Source organism: Anabrus simplex, chromosome X, assembly GCF_040414725.1.
Source record: "Anabrus simplex isolate iqAnaSimp1 chromosome X, ASM4041472v1, whole genome shotgun sequence".
Lineage (NCBI taxonomy): Eukaryota > Metazoa > Arthropoda > Insecta > Orthoptera > Tettigoniidae > Anabrus > Anabrus simplex.
The window spans coordinates 190,171,828-190,193,477 of NC_090279.1; the positions used below are offsets into that span (position 1 = coordinate 190,171,828).

The 21,650-nt window shown below is 38.7% G+C and overlaps 1 pseudogene; it reads left to right on the forward strand.

Annotated features, from left to right (window-relative positions):
• Positions 1-21,650, forward strand: part of LOC136886765 (phenoloxidase 2-like) — a 61,622-nt pseudogene that overhangs the window by 37,111 nt on the left and 2,861 nt on the right.

Here is a 21,650-nt window from a genome sequence, read left to right on the forward strand (position 1 = left end):
CAGGAATGTCGCAACGGGCGCACCTAATTGGAGAAACACTATGACAGGTCATTGTGAGAAGAGGGAGAAAATGATAGGGGGAGAAAAGGACGAACATGGAAACACAGTAGAAAAACACTGCCTTCTTCTAGTAGATTAGATCTCTCGTCATCTATCCCTGTTCACCTTTATCTTAGGAGATTTACATTTTTTAATATGGAAGCTTAAGTGGAGCTTATAAGGGTAGAAAAGAGAGTTCAAATTAAAGTGGCCAAATTGGGGCAAATATTCATTTATAGAAAGAGGAAATAACGATTAGAATACATTATCCAGAGAAATGTTCAATACATTTCTAAGATTTGAAATCATTTAAGAGAAGATAAGGTAAAAAACTGATAGAGAATCTGCCTCCTGAGTGACAGCTAGTCCCATTCACAATGCAAACGTAACTGTAAAATTAACGTAAAAATTTGTTGTATCCACAATGGAGGAATGTAACATGTTTGTAAAGAGTATACAGCAGCCAATTCGTACGGAAGTCTGGTTTTAGGCTGTCTCGCAGTTTTACATTTTAATGCCTCAATGGAATCAAACAACGTGATGGCGGATTTCATGTTACTTCAAACATCTCTTACTTTGTTCCTGGGAGCTATGTACCCGAAAAGGCTAAATAAACGATGGCGCAGAAAATGGGTCCATCCCTTGAAGCAAAGGTTATCTCAGAGCGATTTCAGTAATCTACCGCAAGAAATGACCCTCATCAGTTTGTTTTGTACGTGCGGATGAGACCTGAAATCTTATGATTTGTGTCCGTGTTTCTAATAAAAAGTATAAGACCTCTTTTGATGATATCTATGCTCCTCACTATCACACTTCGATGAGATGTTTTTGTATGATATGGTTTTCGTGAACTAGTAGACTGTTGTAATGTTAAGAAATATACAGGGACACAGTTTATTGTATGACGGGGATTGTCACTCGCCCGGTTGCCAGCACTGCGAGTTTGTCTCCCGCCATTTACCGTTGGATTTAATTTCTACAGCATACAGTGATTATTTCTACGTATTCTCTTTTGATATAGCGTCTTTGTAATTCTTTTTCCTTTTAACATACTTACAAACAAGGATTGTTTTGGAAGAGAATAATAAAGTGTTTTTTCGAAAGAAGTCATTATATGGCGCACAAAATACAATGTTTATGTCTGCTCTGATTGGCTGGTTCTTAAACTTAAAGTAAATTTAACTGCAAGACCTTGGAGTTTGCAATCCCGTAATTTTACAGACTCGCATTTAAGTTTACGTCGGTGCATTGTGAATGGGGCTTAAATGCAGATGAATGATGGTTGATTGAACGATTGGGACATATAGGAGAAGAAAGTTAGCCTACACAGTAAAATGTGGAAAGGAACATTGTTATATGGGTGGAAAAAATGAGGAATACAGGATAAAAATTGGAGACAATGTTAAAAAAGGAAAAATGTTCCACCTTTTCAATACAATAACCCTGTTGCACGAATCATTGTAGCAACATATTTAATTTAATTTATTAAGGGACCGGTTTTGACATCTGTCCATGTCATCATCAGCCTACACAAAAAATGGCAAGAAGTTAACACAGTGGTAGCACTTATGACACTTTTCTTGAATTACAAATAGAAGTTCATGTAGAGGTTCTTGAGCACTCTTGAGCACTTAATAAATTAAATTAAATATGTTGCTACATTGATTCGTGCAACAGGGTTATTGTATTGAAAAGGTGGAACATTTTTCCTTTTTTAACATTGTTACTATTTGTTCAATACGGATCAGTTATGAAGTTTTTAACTTTAAATAAAAATTGGAGACCGGGCGAGTTGTCTGTGTGGTTACGAGCCAGCTGTGAGCTTGCATCCAGGAGATAGTGGGTTCGAGCTCCACTGTCAGCAGCCCTGAAGATGGTTTCCCATGGTTTCCCATTTTCACAACAGGCAAATGCTGGCACTGTACCTTAATTAAGGCCACGGCCATTTCCTTCCCACTCCAAGGCCTTTCCTATTCCATAGTCACAATAAGACCTGTCTGTGTCAGTTGCGACGTAAAACAAATTGTTAAATAAAATTAAAAACGTTGGAGAAAAAGAACTCAATTGGTTTAATACACTATATAAAGAAAGAGGGGGAAAAAACAAATATATGAGTGTTATGTTTCAGGTATGATTTTGAAAGACTGTGCAACAGACTGGGACGAGTGAAGCCTTTCAATAACTTCAGGGATGTTCTAGAGGAGGGATATTTCCCCAAATTGGACAGTCTCGTGGCCAGCAGAGTGTGGCCTCCACGTTTCGAAAACACTAAGCTGAGGGTAAGTTCAAACTCGCACTTTCGCGAGAGAAAGAGTGATATTGTCATAGTAAATTGTTCATGCCATCTGCTCTGGTACTGTCATTTCTTAGTCTTGTGGCTCAGAATAAAGTGAAATAGAGAATGAACCTGGGTTTGTTCTGTTCTCAGATGATAGAATGTACAGGTTAACTTTGTGACTTTTGTAAAATTTACTTCAACTGCTCATCAATATAAATAAAATTAGCCCATGTAGCTGTGCTTCACTACGAAACTCTACATTGTATACAGAATTCCAGATGAAATACTATAGAGGTTGTGAGTAAGATTTTCTTACTTGCATTGCTGTTAGCGTTACCAGGGCATCAACGTGAGGCTAGGGGATGCAGACTGAGATGGAATGTTTAAAACTGTTTCCAGATGAGAAAATATAGACCTGCACTAAATATATACAACATAACATGTGCATGAAACAGATGCAAGACCTCCAGATGAAGTAAAAATTAGTGTCTTTTCTTGGTGTTGTGTGGTTGGCACGATGAATCCTCTCAGCCATTATTCTCCGCTTCCTAGACCTATCGGATGTAATCACGTAGCATTCCAAGTAATAAAAATCATTTTATCTGTATTGAAAGAATCTTAATTTATAATAATATAAGAAATTTATTTTAACTCAACCTATTCAATACAGTACAAGATGTTAACATATTAGTTAAACATCGTTAAAAATAGTTGAGACATGTTTCACCCCTTCTGTGGGGCATCATCAGTCATATCAAATACCTCAAAATTCTACCAGACGTCTGGTTGGAAATATGTTGCATGAGTGAATATATTAAAAAACATTTACAAGATCTTATCATTAACAAAATATCAACTTGATCAAAAAATGTTACACTAGTGAACACGTTGGTGAATTTTCACTCAAAACAGGGCTATCCTATGTACAGTATTGACAATAATGGTAGTTAAAGTCTTATTTGATGCTAAGTTCGAAGACAGTTTAAAATTTATATACAAATGTTGAGAATGAATGCAGAATACATATAATTACAATTTACTGTATGCGTATTTTACATTGTAAAATAATGTGGGAAAGCATTCCAAATTTTTATTAATTTCCATGAAAATTAAGAAAAATTTTTTTTTTTTTTTTTTAACCTCAGTATTACAGTCCTGGTGCAGTCTAATCAGAAATGTGCAACATTTTTACATGAGCTGGTCATAAATCACATACAAAATTTCACATCTTGAAGCCATTTCTGAATAGACTGCAGCAGGACTGTCTGCATCGCATAACAAATGTGAGGTGGCTGGACATAATCTCAAATGCAGATTTTTGGACCATGACCAATCAGCAGCCGATTGACATCCAGATCATGGAGAAGAAATGGCGCTGGATTGGGCACACATTAAGGAAGCCGGATGAAGCTGTTGATAGGGCGGCGCTGGACTGGAACTCTCAAGGCTCCAGAAAGCGAGGTCGGCCCAAGAAGACCTGGAAGAGGACGATTGTAAAGGAAATCACAGAGGTTGACAAGACTGAGTGAAGTTAAGAAAATGGCCAGGAACCGTACTGTGTGGAGAAATTTTGCCAAGACCCTATGCTCCAGAGGGAGCAACAGGAAATAAGTAATTCAAGTCAAATAATGTTACCAAGACAGCAGTGATGGTGGCGATTACCATTTTAAGAGGAAGTTCAACTGGGCAAACATCATCTCTTAATACTAATTGGAGGGGAAAATGGAACAGGTCTAACATTTTGAAGAATGAAGATGTCGGCAAAAGAAAGTGAAAGGACATGGAAATTATTCCTTAGGCCTGGCAAACCTAATACTGTTGTGGTCAGAAGAGAACTGGTTTACCCGGGGAGGCTGAATAGGAAGGATGAGAGAAGAGCCAGGCTCAGGTAGGGGAACCATGGTCACCAACCCGCACTCTAAAGTTCACAGCCTCTCATTCCCCTTCAGGTGGATGTATTCTACCCACAGGTGGATACTAAGGGTGTCATGCACCATCTTGGAGTAAATTATTCTGGAAGTAGCATTTACTAAAGAAGTCCATACTACAGAAGTAAATTACTACGGGAGTTATTTACTCCAGAAGTAACGTCGGAGAGCTGAAGTACAATGTACTCTTTTAGTTACTACTATACGAGTAGCGTTCGTTACTCACAGAGTGTAGTTGTGTTTGTGTGTTTTCTTTAAAGAAATCTAAGTGGCTAAGGTTATGTCTGATAGGAAATGGGAGAAAAAACGTACGCGAAAAAGATAAATTTATTAGTAGAGATAATGAAGATCTATGCAAAAGATATAGAGTGTAAGAAACACAACATAAAGATGCTGAATAAGAAAAGAAATTCATGGAAAGCCGTAACAGAAGAATTCAATGCTTCGAGTGATGGAAAATGCAGTGAAGAGCAAGTTAAAATTCTGTGGAAGGACTTAAAAGCAAAGGCTAAAAAATAAAAAAATAAAAGCAGAAAGTCATGGACACGTGGGAAGAATAATGAAAACTGATGGTGGTTTCTTCATACAGATCACCTACATTCACAGCAAAACTGTTTCCCATTTTCACACCAGGAAAATGTTGGGTCTGTACCTTAATTAAGGTCACGGCCGCTTCCTTCCCACTCCTAGGGCTTTCCTACCCTATCGTCGCTGTAAGACCTATCTGTGTCGGTGCGACGTTAAGCATATTGTTAAAAAAATAATAATATACCCCTTCCTATTTCTGAAAAGTTCAGCGTTGTCACTAGGAGGACAAAAAATGAGAATATGTGTGCTGTCAGTTACATTCACGATGTGTGGGAACCTGCCAACGTGAAGAATTTCCTTTTATTTTCCGAAAAATCATCATCATTTGCATTAACCTTACTAGTGCTTTAACCACGCGATGAAAGATGCGGACAGCAGACATGCGGTAAACTTTAATTAGATCACTGGCAACTAACTGAAATGTTCCGGTACGAAACACTCGTAGGGCACACAACAACTCTAATTTGGGAGATACAACAAAATTAAGACTTTTAAGTGATCTCCAAGTAGACTTAGAAGGAAAATACCAAACGTTCCTTAAACTCTCCGTGTGCACATCATACATCTCTCACTTTTCACACACTGTACTCACTATTCCATTTCCCGTCGTTTTCTGTGTCAAGATCGTCAATATAATCTAAGTAATTCATAAACACGTTTGAAATATCTTGCTCTCGTATACATCATGATATTATCGTTGTCAACAAGTCTAAACTTGGCTTACTCCATGCACAACGTGGGAGTAAATTCTAATCTATATTTGTGCGTTATTGACTTGTTTAGTAATATACTGCAAGATGGTTCTCTTCAACATTTTACTCTTGTAGTAATTTAGTCCAAGAGTACCTGAAGGGACTTATGTTGATGCATGAGAATCGGCCCGCAGAAGTGAGTAATGTTGGCAGACGAGCAGTGCGTGCCAGAGGCCACAGTGCAGATGAAAGTAGGCCTAAATCATATGACACCACTTTAAAGCAGAATTTAGGTTAAATATCTTAAAATTTTAAACTTTCTGTAATAATAATAATAATAATAATAATAATAATAATAATAATAATAATAATATTCAGTGCTGTATTGAATTTGTTTTGCAGGATGTCAATCAAGACGAATTGGAACTAGTGTTCACTATCCAGGACCTAGAATGATGGCGTGACAGGATCTACAAGGCTATTCATGAGAATCGTGCACGCAGTGTAAGTTAAGTTTCTCGTAGAATATTTTAGTTTATAACTGCTTGGTCCTTCAGTCTGCTGAAACAAGTTTAAAGTAAATAAACTACGTGAAAAAGGAAAACTTAATTAAAATAGAATGATGTTTCATTCTTGCAAGAACATCAATTTTTCAGGTATAATTCTCTAACCATATGTTTTCTTTCCCAGGTAGTTTATAAATGTATTTTTTCAAAATTAGTTTCAGCAGACTGAAGAACCTAAGTCACAATAGGAGTTAAAACTGAAAAGAGTGGGGCTTCAGATATTTAAAACAATTATAATGACTGCAGAGATGGTAACTAAAAATTAAACTGATGCCCTATTGGAGGATATGTTTAACAACACTTTAACAATGCACATATAAGAGGTCCACTTGATTATGCAGTGGTGCTAACTATTACGGATTGTCCATAATTACTACGGATTTCACCTTACGATTATGGAATTACGGTCAAAGGGGAAATTATTACGGAAAAGCTGACATTATCTTGAAAAAATAATTTTGTATGGGAAAAAAGGAAAAGAAAAGAAAAGAAAAGAAAGAAAAATGTCCAATCCTTTCGAGCCTTTCTCCTAAATCGTCCTCATTTCACTGCTTGTGAATTGGCGATAATACTTATTCGACAGCGACTTCCTTTTATTATTAGAAAGGGCACCCGAATGGGCATTAGGGTTTACAATATTCACTTATCGACATGGTTCTCTTGTTGCAAGTCTTGATGTGATACCTGTCACACTGTTTGCCACATAAAACGCATATACAGTTAGCATCTGGATTATGAAAAGACTTCACTGTGCATATCTTTGCTACCCATAAGCATTGTAAAATTTATTGTGAATGAAGGAGCTCAGGTGCTGCTCTTCTGCACTATAAATCCTTGAATAATAATGTATCTGCTGTGTTAAGTGTACCTGACAGTTGACAGAAAGACTGAGAAAGAAGTGAGGCCTACATTAAGCACATCTACACTGGAATCGCTTACGGTTCAGAAAAGAAAAGAAAAGAAAAGAAAAGAAAAGAAAAGAAAAGAAAGAAAAATGTCCAATCCTTTCGAGCCTTTCTCCTAAATCGTCCTCATTTCACTGCTTGTGAATTGGCGATAATACTTATTCGACAGCGACTTCCTTTTATTATTAGAGTGGGAAGGATGCTTAAGAAAAACTACACTGAAAAGCAGCTGCTGCATGAGAAACAAGCTACAATGAATGTTTTTATCACAGAACTGACACGTTCTGCAAATATTATTGTGTAATATGATATACTTTTGAATAGATTGCTAGGGAGAACAACAAAAGGGGTATCATTATCGAGAAGGAAGGAGCATGCTTTGGACTTGACTCTAAATTTTTGTCGGAGGCAGAGGGCAATTACCGATAATCCACTTTGAATCGAAACAGACTTTCAACGTATTAGGTCGTGTTACGTACATGTAGTACGTGTTGAAGAGATGTTAAGTACAGAACAAAAATGGCCAGCCGGACACCAGTGGGATCCGAACCCACAACCTCAACACGTACTACATGTACGTAACACGACCGAATATGTTGAAAGTCTGTTTCGATTACAATACGGTCGTGAAAATTCAATATTCAATCCACTTTGAAGGTTGGCACCTCTGTTTACATAAGTACTAGCGGAAATACGAGGTTTATAATTTGGCACAGTGTGTGACACACGTGTCGTCATTGGCACTAAGTGAAAGTGGAGTCATGACGTGAACATGTTAAATTGTATACTTTATTATACAGTTTATGCCACAGTATAGCAAATACCCAGTTGTCAGAATGTTCCGACTGAATTGGTCGAACAGGGTGGCCCATGACTGGCAAATGAAGTACATTTTTTGAATACATTCCATTTTCTCCAGAAGTACTTTTAAATGACTGTGCTGAGTTTGTAATGCCAGGAATTAAAAATACCAGGTACAGAAAATGGTGTAGTTCTGTTTAAAAACCCGAAGTTTGTAGTTATCTTGGCAGGTATTGACACCCTGCAGTACTGGAAGTCTGATTGTGAGCCCCTTGTTAACACAACAGAAAGTGAAAACGTAAATCTATATCTAATGGTCCAAGAATTGGCATTTTGGCTGAATAACACTATGAATCTGCATTTTGTTATGGTTTTCCATTTAATGGTGAATTACACATAAAGGAAGAGGATGATTTTCAGGCAAAGTGGAAAACATTGCATTATTTTCAAACCGCTGTTGTAATCTGACAATGAATGACAAAACTTATTTGGAATGTGTTAATGCTTCTCTTTTTCAGACTCAAGGTGAAAATGTGGATCTGTCTGGACCTAATGGTATTGATATTCTTGCTAATATGATAGAGTCCAGCTCTCTGTCCATAAATACGAACCTGTATGGGAATCTTCATAATCTGGGTCATTTTGCCATTTCTATTGTCCACGATCCTGAACACAAGCATTTGGTAAGTCTTTTCCACTTGACTATTTCATGATAATGCTCTGATAAGGAAGCAAATGGGCAAAAAGAGTTGTTCAACTCTTAAAGCCCATTGCTCCTAGAAGTCCTTCATTGCTTGGGGTTATCCCCCCCCCACATATTTCCCAGAACACACAGTATAAGTTTCCAGACTCCAGTCTGTTCTGGTGTCCATCCAGTATTTTTCATGACAGTACTGTTCCTGGCCGTATGTTCCAATGTCCTGACAGTTTATCTGGGAATGCTTTAATGTATTTACGCTACATGATGTTTCCGTTTGTAAGTCTGAATGTAGTTTGCTGTCCAAATGTAGGTAAGTTATATTGCAAGTGGCTTCTTGGGAAGCAGGAAACCAATTGTGAACAAATATGGTTAAATTTGATACAGATTCACATTTGCTATATACAGGGTGTAACTAAATATGTGGGAAAGCTCCAGGCATTCGATAAGAGGACCTGACAACAAGCAGAAGATGTCCTGTAAACATATAGCTTATTTGCTTTCATTACCGCGTTATAGACATTGCTTGTGGTGTACATAACACAGACCACTTCACTATGCAGGTTGGTCATTTGTGTTGATAAAGTGTAATTTACTAATTACAGTTCTCTGCAGAAGATGCTCAAAATGCACACATTAATTGCTCCTTTCATTTTACCAGGAACATTGATAAGAGTTTCATACTGCGCCTTTTTAACAATGATTTACATGGTTTGTTAGAAGACGTTCCACTGGATTTAATTCTGCGCATGTGATTCATACATGATGGAGCACCGCCTCATTATGCTCTTGCTGCTAGAGCAATTTTACATCAGCAATTCCCAAACAAATTGATAGGGCATCAGGGACCAACACGGTGACCTGCTCGTTCTCCCGATCTCAATCCATTAGACTTCTATTTATGGGGTCATTTGAAGGCCATTGTGTATGCCACACCTATTCATAACGTGGAAATGCTACGTCAGCGAATAGAGCAAGAGTGTCAACAGATACGACAGACACCTGAAATATGGGAACGACTGAGACAGTCAATGATGCGGCGCGTGACAGCTCGTGCTAGACACTTTGAGCACCTTCTGTAGAGAACTGTAAGTAGTAAATTACACTTTATCAATGCAAATGACCAACCTTTACAAAGGTGAAAAATTAGAGTATCCTCCTAATTCAATACAATAAATATTCCATCATTAGACATGTTTTGTTATTGTTACTAAACAATATTTTGTAAACTATGAGGTCCACAACCTCACCATGTGCTACTATTGTTCATTTTCATCTGCATCATTTGTTTTTTTCATTCCTTTGTTTTCTTAGGTTAACACAGTTTTTAGTTTCAATTATTATTTTAAATTAACACCTTTTCGCTGAATTTTTTCGCAGTGAGTTGTTTTTTGCTCCGCATATTGATGTAAATATTGTATATTTGTGCTAATTTTGTTTCCGTCTAGGCTCCCTTTTGTTTGTTTTTTCATTTGCTCCATTATGTTTTTTAGCATTTTTTCAACTTATATTATGTAAATTATTTCAAACTCCCCTCATTTTGCACCGAAGATGGCTCAAACGAGCCAAAACATGTTTGAATTTGTTTACTCCGTCTAATGACGGAATATTTATTGTATTGAATTAGGAGGATACTCTAATTTTTACCTTTGTAAAGTGAAAACTCAATACAGAATGATTCTAATATCTTGTAATGACCAACCTGCATAGTGAAGTGGTCTGTGTCATGTACACCACAAACAATTATTGTAACACGGAAACGAAAGCAAATAAACCGTATGTTTACAGGACATGTTCTACTTGTTGTCAGGTCCTTTATCGAATCCCCGTAGCTTTCCCACATATTTAGTTACACCCTGTATTTTTGCATGTATTACTTGGTTATACAGTGGTTCCTTTTGCTGTAATATTCAGCGGTTTTACACTTAATCTGTTGGATCATTTGTTCTCTTTTATGTAGTTCAAGATGTGTTACTTTTCATTTGTAGCACTAGTATATTCTTATCTGAAACTAATCTTGTCCTGTCAGTAATTTGAAACTATACTCGGTCGATTGATTGCCCACTGTAATTCCATCTCACCCAAGTGCAGCCTTATTTTGAGTGAGCAATACTTGACTTTTTTAAAATGTTTTCCTTTCTTTTGTAGGAAGCTTTGGGTGTGATGGGTGACCTTGCCACAGCCATGAGAGATCCAGCCTTCTACCGCTTTCACAAGTTCATTGATGACATGTTCCAGGACTACAAAGCCACTAAACCTCGCTACACCACCCAAGAGGTAGGTTTGCTTTCACCTTCTTGAATTGGTTCAACCCATATTGCACATTCGGGTTCCTATTTAATGTTCCTTAACCCAGTGACATCACATGATAAGCTGAGCTCACTTGGAGTTGTTACAGCATATGAACTGTTTGAAAAGCTCAACTTGCAGTGATTGAAAATGAAATGGCATATGACTTTTAGTGCTGGGAGTGTCACAGGACAATTTTGGCTCACCAGATGCAGGTCTTTTGATTTGACACCCGTAGGCAAATTGCGCGTTGTGATGAGGATGAAATGAAGACAATGTGTATACCCAGCCCCCATGCCAGCGGAATTAACCAATTATGGTTAAAATTCCTTACCATGCCAGGAATTGAACCTGAGACCTCTGTGACCAAAGGCCAGTACGCTATCCATTTAGGCATGGAGGCAGACACTTACAGTGATAACATTCTTAGTATAAATGAATGCAATTTAAATCCTAACCTGTAGATGTCTCTTGTGTACATTCTGAACTGTACTGTAGACTTGTGACTTTGGAAATTCCCCCACCTGGCTTATATAACATAGGTACACTGGACATATGTTATGATGATAATAATTCCTTGTTGCTTAGCTAAAATGGAATGGATCAAATTAATGACCATATCACATGAATGTGATCCAGGAAGTATGTTGGTTCTCAGCTGACACATTAGGTTATGTTGCATTGGGAGATGGAGTGGTAGGCCACCCCTATCCCAAATAAGCCGAGAGCAATAAAAGGAACTACAAAGGTATGGAAGACTTACCTTTGTGCTTCTCGGAGGGAAGCAGTGGTATTAATGTCGTCTTTGAATAGGTCATGGCATAGCAACGCACTCCTACTTACTGAAGGGTGAAGATCCCCCCCCCAGTGTGTATTTGCGGCAGTCATCTTACCATGGTACAAACCCTTACAGAGTCATCCTAATGGTCCTCATGTCAGATGAAGAAGATCCATTTTAGTTTTGGATATTTTAAAAAATCAGATAGAATAGGACTGACAAATTTTAATTGTGTTAAAATACCATAAATTTTATATTACTCACATTTATGTTCTGTTCACATTTTAAAAATATTATTGTGGAATGTTAATTTTCGAGTTTTCACGTGCCGAATGCAGTGTGTGCTTCCAGTACCGGAAAAATAGGCACCTGTGAAGTATATATTGCAGAGTTGTTGTCTTTGTTCGTCACATGAACAGACTTCCATGCAAGTACGCAAATTATTTTGTCTTTGTTTTGGTGGCAAAGTGGTGACAGACTCCATTTCATTGTGAATACTGTGTGTGTGACTGCTGAAGAAGTATTTATTGCGATTTTGGTTGCCAAATTTACATATATTGTGTTACGAAATGCAAAAGGTTTGAAATAATGAAGCGACTTCTTTTGCAAGAAAATACGTGTGATGACGTTACCGCGATTAGTGATGGTAGTAATAAACCAAAAATAGTTCAAACATTTAGGGAGGAATACTCAAAAGAATGGCCCTGTTTACTGCGTTCCTCAAAATCTCGCTCACCCATGTTTTGTAGTGTGTGTAGCTGCGATTTTTCAGAAGCGCCTGATGGGGAAGAACAAGACTGAATTCAATACTAATATGAACACTGAACTGTTAAGTACTCTGTTAGTGCAGAGGATGCACATGATATCAAAAGAAAAAGCATGCCACCAGTGTACGTTTACCAAACAGCAACTACAAGCTGCTAAGGGAGCAACTACAGTATCCAACAAAAGAAATGATCCTTCAACCTCCACTCAGATATGTACTGTAGATCACCTGTTACTTTAGCAGGTATGAATCATACACTCTTTTTATGCCAGTCTTTGAATATGTTATATGTTATACCTGGTTGAAACTTGGCATCTCTCCCACTGGCACATCCTTTTTTGTGTTCATGTTATTCCTAGTTCCCTCTTGTCTGTTGCTCCCATTTCTCACACTGATCTGTCATAATGTCTTGGTGTGCATGTGTATGTATCATTACTATCAGTAACATCAATAAGGTTCAAACAGGGGACAGTACAGAGATAATGATGCATTATAATATTGTGGTTTGCAGCTTGATTTCGAAGGTGTCAATGTCAGAGGAGTAGAGGTGCTATCAAATGGAGGCCGCACAAACGAGTTCAACACTTTCTGGGAGCAAAGTGATGTCGAACTGTCCCGCGGGTTAGACATCACCCCACGAGGTCCTCTATTTGCTCGAATCACCCATCTCCAGCACGCTCCATTTATGTACCGCATTCAGGTGAGTATTATTACCACATAGACATATTCAGGACTGCGAAATTACTGAATTGCTAATTTAAGATCAGTATCATGTTAGAGTAATTATGTTCAGCACAGTAGCAAATTTAAACTGGGAATAAAAATACACTGTTAATCAAAGAATGACATGTTTTGTACTTAAAAAGAACAAAATCAGATTCAATCAAGTCACGCACAATATTTATTTCTGTCAAAATGCCTAGAAATATAAAATTTGGAACTTATCTTAATGAAGTCCTGCAGGGAGGGGTCCTGCAAGGCACTATTATTGGTCCTTTGTTTTTATATATATATATATGGTGCCTTTGCTGGCAGGACCTAGTGTTTACAGTGCACTATGTCTTCTGGTATAGGCTAGAGCAATTTTGTTACTTTCATTGATCTGTCTCAGCTTTATCCTTGGCTTTGACAAAATGAAAGTGACTGAGGTCTGAGTGATGCTAGTAATGCCATTCCTTCTGCAGCCAGTCCCTGCTATGAATGGTGTGAAAATATTGCTCATAGGGTCAGTTGGTGCATGCATTTCAGTGGGCTTGGCAGACTTATGTAATAGCAACTTCTGGCTCGATGAGGAAAGCAACGGGAAACTACCTCGCTCCTCATTTCCCTAGTATGCCTCTTCATGACAGCTGATGGCAGAACTGTTGAGGATCCAACCAGCCTTCGGGCTGAGGACTAAACATACATAGATACATATAAATATGAGTAAAGAATGGGAATCACAGATAAGGTTGTTATCATCATCATCATCAGCAGCAGCAGCAGCCAGTTTAACTCAATGCTGAGCGTCGTGACCTCATTTCTTAGTAGCAGCGTCCTTAAAGAGATTTTTCCATCCTGAGCGGTCTTCAGCTCTTCTTAAGATATTGTGAAAAGGTAGACCGGCGATCTTCTTTGCTTGGTATAACCATCTACTTTATGTTCTGCCTTTTGGTCTGGTACCTTCAATTTTGCCTTCCAGAATGGTCTCTTCTAAATTGTCTCATCTCCTCAAAACGTGTCCCAGGAACAGGAGGTAACTTTCACTAACGCGGGAAGATAAACGCTTTGTGATGCTCAGTTCTTCTATTATGGGGACATTTGTTCTTGTTTCTGTCCATGGTTTATGGTGCATTCTTCACCAACATCACATCTCAAAGACATCTATTCGGTTCTTGTCACTATCTTTCACAGTCCAGGTCTCACAACTGTACAGGAAGTCCGAAAACACCAATGATTCCACCGATCGTATTTTCACTGTTTTGGATAATGCCCGGCTTTACCAGATCTTTGTAAGTATAACTATTGCGGCACGACCTAGGACAATCCGTCGTTTTATTTCTGTATCACAATTTCCCGTGTTACTGATTATGGAGCCCAGCTATATACAATCATTCACCAACTCCAGATCTTTCAGGCAACCTGTCATTTGGATTGGGATTTAACTTTGTCAGTTGATAACCATTAGTTTGGTCTGTTTCATGTTAATTTCTAGGCCAAAATCCAAACTAATGATTTTTACTCTAGAGAGCAATTCATCAAGTTCTTGTCCACTTCCTGTTTTTTTTTTTTTTCTTTTTTTTTTTTTTGCTAGTGGCTTTACGTCGCACCGACACAGATAGGTCTTATGGCGACGATGGGATAGGAAAGGCCTAGGAGTTGGAAGGAAGCGGCCGTGGCCTTAATTAAGGTACAGCCCCAGCATTTGCCTGGTGTGAAAATGGGAAACCACGGAAAACCATTTTCAGGGCTGCCGATAGTGGGATTCGAACCTACTATCTCCCGGATGCAAGCTCACAGCCGCGCGCCTCTACACGCACGGCCAACTTGCATGGTCCACTTCCTGTGATGAGTGTAGTATCATTAGCGGAGCGTAAATTGTTGATTTTCCTATCCCGATTGAAATTCCACTATCCCAGCCATCCAGTGCTCTTCTCATTACATACTGTGCGTAGATGTTGTAGAGTCGGGGTGACAATATGCAACCTTGCCTGACTCTATTTGTTACATTGAAAAATTGTGAGCATTCACCATCCACCCTTACGGTTGCATTATGACTGATATAAAGACCTTTCAATAATGACGTTAAGTGTTTTGGGACTCCACAGTCATTGAGCACTTCCCACAACTTGTCCCACTTGACACAGTCGAATGCCCTTTTGTAATCAAGGAAACAAATACAGTGAAACCTTGTTAAGACGTTTCTGCAGGGGACAAGAAAAATGAACATGTTAAGCGAGAAAACTTACTACTGAATACAGAAAGTAAAACTATCCAACAGGGGTATGGAAACAATAGATACGATTTTTGTGACGTAAGGGGATTTTACGTCGTATATCGACAGGTACAGTGAAACTCTATGAGAAGAGAGTATTAAAAGAGGTGAAAAATCACGAGAGAACAAATATGAGAACTTATTCCGCTAGGGCACTGAAAAGTGTTAAAAACATAAAACATAAAACAACAAATATGAAAAAAAAAAATAATATTGAAGTATTATTGCAGACCACACTCTTTCTAAACCAAATGTTAGAGAAACCCTTTTATTTCAGACCATTGGGTTATTACACATTATTTTTCTGGTCACACACTTAGACAATAAATTGGAGGTTATACACAGCCATGTGAGAGTGCAACAGAATGACTTTGGCTGCCATTTTGAACCAAACTAAACCTTGACGACCAAGTTCGAGTCGAAACTGGAAGGTGCGAGATTGAACATTCTGCCAACTCTGTGCGCTTAAAGATGTAGATGCCAGTCTACTTGCCAACAAACTTTAATTTTGTCTTCATTAGTAAGGAATTTCATATCCATAATTAGGCTATCACTAGACAAATATGCACCACGCTGGTCAACATCACTCGATTATGTTCCAGATGAAGGCTATCGTCGACAAATATTTGCTACCAATATTAATGGTCCACTATTGGAATTATAAATTTTCCAGCTGACTCATTCCTGGTTGCCAGCGTTTCACGCCAGTGTGCTAATTTGGGCTCATCAGTTGGTAAATAGCACACCCATCAGGACGCATGGCTAGTGCATACCGTGGAGGCCACTGCGTAGGCTACTTGGAGCCACTGGCAGTGCCAATGCACTATGAGAGACTTTGTCTCATTACCAAAAATTGATGCCTGCCTAGCCATCAGATGATATAGATGTTGATTCCATTCGGGAGATAGTAGGTTCGAACCCCACTGTCGGCAGCCCTGAAAATGGTTTTCCGTGGATTCCCATTTTCACACCAGGCAAATGCTGGGGCTGTACCTTAATTAAGGCCACGGTCGCTTCCTTCCCACTCCTAGCCCTTTCCTGTCCCATCGTCGCCATGAGACCTATCTGTGTCGGTGCAACGTAAAGCAACTAGCAAAAAAAAAAGATGTTGATTCCCATAGAGAACCTGAAATATTTTAGTTTTTTTTTTTCTTGTACTCTTCCTATCTCTTACACAGAAACCCATTTTCTTATTTGAGCTAGTCTACAGTTTATATCCTGTTTGTTTCTTCCATCACAATTTGTTCTCAAACAGTGAAGCATCTGATAAATTTTCCTCTTGTCTATAGGTGGAGAATACTGGTCAGCCGAGAATGGGGACTGTTCGCATTTTCATGGCTCCTAAATTTGATGAACGTGGAGTGCCATATGTGCTACGTCAGCAGAGAATTCTCTTCATTGAAATGGATAAATTCCAATACACATGTAGGTATAACTTGTATAAATAGGGCTAATAAAAAACTTCACATGAGATGAAGAAATATCCGGTTCTTTAACTGAATGGTCAGCGTGTTCAAAGGACCCCAGGTTCAATTCCTGGTCAGCAAGAGATTTTAAGTGTATGGTTAATTCATTTGGTTTGGAGTCTGAATGTTGTATGGTGTGTTCACTGTTTTGTGGAGTGGGGCTGGAGGGGGAGCGATCCATTATGGCCCCAAGCTGTGTGACGTTGGTGTGCCAGAGCCTCTCCTGCCACTGTACAGCCAACCTACTGGGGGAGGGTCGGTGCCCATTGGTCAAACACCACTAAAAGTGCAGTCATTGGCCACTATGTCTCTTGAGGCCTCAAGGGGTGTAGAAACTACTAGGCCCATGAGCTGAGAGCCCTCTATTTCTGGAGTTCCCCATGAGCTTTGAGATGCCAATGTATCTCGAACAGACGGCCCCCTTATATAAGACGGACAACCACTGGAGTTCAGTCGGTGTGGTTCAGTTTAGTTGGAGCTCAGCCAGTGAGCGAAGGAGAATGAAGGGTGCTACAGTCTCTGGTTCAGTAGGGTAAGCTCGGTGTGAGTTCTGTCAGTCAGTAGTTGAGTGAGAGTGCAGCCTGAGCTGAATGTACTAATCTGTTGGAGTGTCTGCCGGTTGGAGCTGAGGACTCTCTCTGAACGCCTGTCATGGATGTCTCTCTTGGGCCAGCTTTTGTGCCTCGTGTTCTGGTACAGCATGGAAGAAAACACTGGATTTAGGTATGATGCTGTGAGCGGACTTCTACCGGAGTGTAGACAGTGGGTACCATTCTGAACTGAGACACACCAGTGGGATACGAGCCCTAAGTCTCTTTTTCACTGTTCGTATTATCATAGTACTGGGAAGAAAACACATTAGCGGAGTCTGAAAAGACAATCATAATAGATTTATTGTTTAAGTGTGTATCTATAATAATAAAAGGAAGTGTTTATCTGTGTGCGCAATGCCCAGACAAATCTATGGCACACAGAAATCTGAAATTTTCAGCATAGGAAGATGGAAGAGTTCTGAATGCACCTCGAAGCTGGATTTTTCATTTTTGCTTTCGTTGATGAGTTATGAATGAAAAACTATCTAAAATCTTGTGTTTGGATATGACAATCCAATGTCTGTCACCAAGATTAAATGTATAGATTCACTGTCGCTAGGCAACGTACATAAGTTATGCAGAGAATAGAAGTCATGGAGCTGCTTTTACGTCCATGTTGTAGGAAGCTGTTTTTGGCCCCAGACACAAAGAGCCAAATTAAATCCGTAACGGAAGTGTCTGTGTATATGTGTGAAATGCCCAGGCAAATCTATGGCATGCATTAATTGTTTATATTACTTTTAATCGTTTTAATAATTATTTTATTTATTTACTTGTTTCTTATCTGCCTGATGTTCATTTTATTCACTAAAATGTCAGAATACTAAGAGGGTTTCAGTATATCAGCAATAAAACTTGAACCATATTTTCTTTCAACTAACTCAATCTTACATTTTATTATTTTATATTTTATCAGAGGAAACAAAAGATAAACAAAGAATAGAAAACAGAGTGAGCTGACCGTGCAGTTAGGGGCATACATCTGTGAGCTTGCATTTGAGACACAGTGGGCTTGAACTCCACTGTCGGCAGTACCTGAAGATGTTTTTCAGTGGTTTAACATTTTCAGACCAGACACATGCCGGGGTTTTACCTTAATTAAGGTCACGGCCGCTTCCCATCTCTACCGTAAGACCTATCTGTGTTGGTACGATATAAAGACAATTTTGTGAACAAAAAACCCCGTCAAGACGTCATTTTAAGTCCATGCCATAGGAAGCTATTTTTGTTCTGCCCGTGATATCTGGAACTGTGTATCCGATGACTGGCATTTTTGTTATTTACTGAACATCTCTTGGATACATATTATATATACTGAACAGTATGTAATATATTGAAAGTTCATTTCGAATAAGCATAAATTTTCATATTGATCATTCTAATCCAGTTCTAACTAAATATTTGTGAGAGATATTAAAGTTTTCACAGCTTTAATGAACATGACAGCTTCTGGAAATAAGTGTGCAGCTTCATGTAAATGTAGCAATTTTTTTTTTTTTTTTTTTTTTTTTTTACTGTAATATTTTCAAAAAGGGTTCCACTCCCAAATGGTTCCACTGGGTTATCCCTGTACTTCTGCATTCCAGCACAACACAACTTTCAGATTCTGCACAATTTCTCACGCTTTTACTTATAACATTTGCCCACTCACTGTTTCTTTGCTTGAGCACACTTGAACCACTCATACACTGCAATGTTCACTTCTGAAAACATTACACTTCATTTTCACTGCTTCCACTCTCTTAAAATTTCATTTTTATACATCAAAATTATGTTTGAGTTTTCCTGCATTTGAATTTTTCTATTAACTTTCTCACTGAACATCCTTGCACACTGTTTGCAGTTACATTTCTTCTAGTCTTGAGATCTAAACATGCTTGCCCCTTGTTACTCATGTTTATTGGGCAGTTGAAATGCTAAGGTAATTCTTTTGCAACAATTAGAGTATGCAAGTCTCCTCCTTGTAAAGTTTAACTGAGCTACCTGATCTTGACCTTATCTGGAACAATCTGAGCTGTGAATAGAATGATTGAAGATGGCTTGGAAAATCCCTTAGTAATTTGTGAGTAAAGTCACTGGCAGCATTCCTGGGCAGCTACAATTCTTGGAATGTGTTGTGTGTGTCCTCCGCATCGCAAGTTCTGCGCCTATAAGCTCCGCAACCTGCCGCAGCACCGAAGTTTCTAGCAGCAACGAAGTGTCTTTACTGCGCCTGGCACGCTCACTGATGACGTCAGCCAGCGATATATTAGGAGCTTCATTCCGAGCCTCTCCAGGACTACCCCAATGTTCGACGACCAGAACACACCGCAAGTCAGACACGGAGGCATTCCTCTTAAAAACGTGTTTTGAACAGGTGGACAAATTGCTGGCTGTGAGGTTTCACCTCTGAACATTGCCTCATTATCCTGATCCCCGTAGCCACGTCGAGCCCCGAGTATAGCATTCTGCCACTCCCTTTAGTCCTCACCAGTGCTCCGACATCCACCTTAGCATTCTGCTATTTGAATAAATTAATGCAAGTTCCTTGCAAGTATAAACCTAGTACCAGCATTCTGCCTCTCTCTACAAGTTACGCTTGTAATTTCACAGAAGATAGTTTTCGACTATCAGGACAATTTATTAGTGAAACAGACTATCTCCGCAAGATAGAACTAAGTGTATATAGAACTCTCGTATTGTATAATTGTACATATGCAACAGACATTCAATTTAAGATTTAATTTCAACATTAACTGCGTGCATTCAAACAAGTTTCAAGAAGAATTCAGTTTTATTTCTTATATATATTGTATCAAATTATTGAAACAATAAACTTTATGTTGTGTCACTGTATACCAAGTTCCTTGTATACAACACAATGTACACTGAGAAAGGTTTGGAAAGAGACCTGTACAGAATTAACTTCATGGCTACTAAAACATTTCTGTGTAAATTACATTCTCTTATCCTTCAACTTGAAGTAGTACAAACATTTAAAAGTAAATCCTCTATATTAGGAGAAGTCATAAAAAAAAGTGACATAACCCAGTGAAAAAGTGTGTCCCAGAACGTGTCAAGTGTCCTTAAGAGGACTAGACTAGTGGAAATGTCCATTGTCCGGGGTTCAAAGTGTCCACTTAAATGAGGTTTATTTATCATGTCTTATGTAAAATACATTGATTCCATGAAAAATCTCAATTTATAAAGACGTCTGGTGCAGAAAGGTGTCATTTTAGGCAGGTTCACATTATTAATAATATATGCATGCACAATAAATACATGATGTTGACCACAAAGTTACTACTAGCAAAAAGCAACATTGCAACAGTAAATGAACAGATTTTCTCATTTATTGCAGTAATTATATTTTAAATAAATCCTGTTCCTAACGTTCTTGTATTGGTTTCTCAGTGCGCCGGAGTTCCAACACCATCGAGAGGAGATCCACAGATTCTTCCGTCACCATCCCACATCCCATACGAACGTACATTCCAGCGATTGGATGCCACGAAGCAAACCCCTGATGATCAACAGTTCAACTACTGTGGCTGTGGATGGCCTCAGCACCTCCTCGTACCAAAGGGATCGTCTGAAGGATTTCCTGTCGAGCTCTTCGTCATGGTGACAAGCTATGCTGACGACAGGGTTAGTACAACACTTAGTTCTCAAAGTTCTTCCTCTGCCTGTTCATACTAAGATTTTAAAAGGTTATTCTTTGAGGCAAGAACCAAACAAGTTAAAACTAATCAAATGTTTTTGGTGTACAGAGAGAGGCAGTGCAGTTAGAGGTGCACAGCTGTGGGTTTGAACCCCACTGTTGGTAGCCCTGAAGATGATTTTCTGTAGTTTCCCCATTTTCACACCAGGCAAATGTTGGCACTGTACTTCAAGACCACGGCCGCTTCCTTCCCATTCCTAGTTCTTTCCTATCCCATCGTTGCCATTAGACCTATCTGTTGATATAGATGTTGATTCCCATTCCCATAGGGAACCCATCATCTTATGGCCAGGCAGACATAAATTTTTGAAAATCAGTCATAGTGCAATGGCACTGCCAGTGGTTCCAAATAGCCTACGCAGTGGCCTCCACAGTATGCACTAGCCACACATCTTGGTAAGAGTGCCATTTATCAACTGATGAGCCGAACTTAGCACATTGGGGCAAAATGCTGGGCATCAAGAATGAATTAACTGGAAAATTTATAATGTCCAATAATTGACCAACTGTATTGGTACTATAGACCTATCTGTTTCTATAAAGAGTAAAGCAACTTGTGTGTTTAAAAAATTAAAAGTGTTTATGAGATA